Source organism: Mastomys coucha, unplaced genomic scaffold (assembly GCF_008632895.1).
Source record: "Mastomys coucha isolate ucsf_1 unplaced genomic scaffold, UCSF_Mcou_1 pScaffold23, whole genome shotgun sequence".
In the NCBI taxonomy this organism is placed as follows: domain Eukaryota; kingdom Metazoa; phylum Chordata; class Mammalia; order Rodentia; family Muridae; genus Mastomys; species Mastomys coucha.
This window is the reverse complement of record NW_022196906.1, coordinates 106194269-106196827: the sequence shown is the minus strand read 5'-3', so window position 1 is coordinate 106196827 and position 2559 is coordinate 106194269. Positions and strand designations below refer to the sequence as shown.

Genomic DNA, 2559 nt, shown 5'->3' with positions numbered 1-2559 from the left:
AGAGAGAGAGAGAGAGAGAGAGAGAGAGAGAAGAGAGAGCACTCAGTGGGCAGAGAGAAGGAGAGGGAGGGACAGTCAGCCCCGCATACTCGCTCCCCGCAGTCACCTCCTCCCACCCGACCTGGGGAAGTGGCCGGAGCGCAAAGTAGCAAAGTAGCAGAGACTCTGCGGGCTCCAACGACAGTCACCTGGTCCCCCGCATTGCTGGTGGGACCTCAGGTCGCAGAGGGGCGGACAGATCAGCGCAAGGACTGGCTGCAGGAGACGGTGGCTACTCCCGAGAGAGAGGAGCGGAGCAAAGAAAGCCTGGACGCCACCCCCAACCCCTTTCCTGAAGCAGACAGACTGACAGACAGGCAAATAGACAGGCAGGAGCTCAGCAGCCTAGGGTGACATACAGGCTCTCTAGCAGCGACGACCTCCAAGCGTCCGGAGCAGCGGCGACAGTCCGACAGCCGCAGCCACGCGTTCCCCACCAGCGCTGTGCCTGGGCAGCGCGAGGACCCCTGCCTCCAAGCCGAGGGCTCCTTTTGCTAGCAGTTAAATAAATCGACCAAACAGCAAAGGCAAGCCACAAACCAAACTGACCCAACCAAAGCATTCACTGAGAAACAATAATTGTTCAGAAAAGCCCCAAACGAAATCCAGTCAGTCAAGGCACCCGGACGCTGGGTCACTCCACCATTCCTCCAGGTAAACAGCCAAGTCTTCCGACGTGAGCATCGCAAGCCTTTTGTGTCTCGCTGTTGGGGCTTTCTGCTTCTGCCGCCCACTCCCACCCCCTTTTTTTTCTTTCTTCCATCTATCTGTGCTTTCCCTTTGACCTGTTTGTCGTTTCTGTGTTGTTTATCTTGTTTCTATGTCTCGGCCGAAGGCATAGGTGGACTGCCCTTCCCCCAAAGCAGGCAGAAATTGAAATCTGGGAAGGGAATTGAAAGGGACGATGCTTTCTGTAACAGAAGTTTCCAGTAATTTTATATGGGTTTTATGGTGCCAAGTTTGGACATTCTCTTGATTCAGTTGAAAAGGAACGTCGAGAAAATGGAAACTTGCCACTTTCCTCAGTTACCACAGAGGTCCTGGGTCCCAAGAGGTCTGAGAAGGGAGGGAGAGGATGATATTATTTTTGTTTTAATGTTTAAAATCTTGAAGTCATTTTCATGACAGCGTCTGGTGTAACGTTAGCTGTCTCGGGTGATAAATGTGATAGTAGGATTGGATCTGTATCAGGCAAGTGTTTTAAAAAGTTTCTTCGGAAGAGAAATTATATGGCTTAGCATTGATGTCATGGCTGTGTTAAGTTCAAAACTTGATCACCTTCTACAGACACAGACTAAGACTGGAGTGTAACTTTAAATGAAAAAGCAAAGAGGAAGGTAATGCCATGGCGGGAGGGATGGGACTTGTAAGGTGGGGCTGCTAGAAATGATCTCCCTAAGAACGTTACAAATGGAGACCCTCATTTTGCTGTCTGCCTTCTCAAAGGACGCAGCTTCTGCAAGCAAGAATGACAGTCTAAAATGGAAATGAATCTGTACTTTCTTTTTTCAAAATTTTCTCCAATGCAGAATGAATCTTAACTGTGCCCACCCCTTCCTCATCTGCCTTGGAACCCAACTCTGCAGTCTACTGTTTTAAGTAAGCAGCGAAGTAGACAGGGCAGGCAGGAGAGCACTCCTTGTTGGTTTTGTTTTCTTTGTTGTTTGTTTGTTTCGTTTTTAATTCTGTGACAGTCAGAACGTCTTTGATATGCTCCTCAGCATGAGTAGACCCTCTCCTTCTTCAGTATTATGTTACCATAGGGCTTGATGTCCTAATAGCATTTTAGCTAATGTCATTTTCATGAAAGGCAGTCGTTTGGGAAGCAAGGGAGCTGGCTAAGCTTCCTTCAAACAGCAGAGTGATCTTAACATGAGAGACCCTGTCTTCCGGGTTATGTAGCTCTTCAAGGTATGTAACTGCTTATGTTTGAGTCTCAATGTCCTTTGTCCTCATCTTCTTTTGCTTTTTAATCGCTTTGACTGGCAGGCTATTTTTATATCTCTAGAGAATAAAAGTGGATGTCTTTTTAAAGTGATACATGTTTTCATTCCAAAAGATTGGGAAAAGATCACCTCTTGCTGTGCTTGTCTGTGCTAATATGATTTGGTTTCAATGTAATTTTAAAGGCATTGCTTTAGACCATCATATTATACATGCTTCTTTCTCCTCTCTGGGTATGAGTTATGTCATCTGAATGATAAAGTAACTATTCCTCTCGGTGAGTGCTTATTTAACAGTACTTTGGGTGAGGCATATTTAAAGAAACTTATACAGCTCCGGGGAATACCGTTAGGTTTCTTGGTGACTTAATTCACTACATGGTGATTTCTTTTTGCTGATAATTCAGTTCAGACCCAGACAAGTGTGCGTGTGTGTGTGTGTGTGTGTGTGTGTGTGTGTGTGTGTGTTATTAGATTTGCACATTGCCAATCTCCCAATGATTACTTGTCATAGATCCCAGTTGAGTGTGGTTATCTTGAGAACTGTAGCATTAATCGCCCTGTTAGAGCATGCTGC

The 2559-nt window shown here is 46.2% G+C and overlaps 1 protein-coding gene across 41 annotated transcripts in view; it reads left to right on the top strand.

Moving 5' to 3' along the window:
• Window positions 1–2559, top strand: part of Arpp21 (cAMP regulated phosphoprotein 21) — a 169237-nt gene that overhangs the window by 971 nt on the left and 165707 nt on the right. For 23 of the 41 annotated variants that reach the window (XR_004111857.1, XR_004111856.1, XR_004111855.1 and 20 more), the window contains exon 1: window positions 7–693. The exons of 5 other annotated variants lie outside the window; for them this stretch is intronic. The gene's annotated coding sequence lies outside the window, so the exon portion shown is untranslated. Of the gene's footprint in view, window positions 1–6; window positions 1951–1996 lie in introns of those variants that run through there. 13 more of the 41 variants (XM_031345540.1, XM_031345534.1, XM_031345530.1 and 10 more) reach the window with 3 other exon arrangements.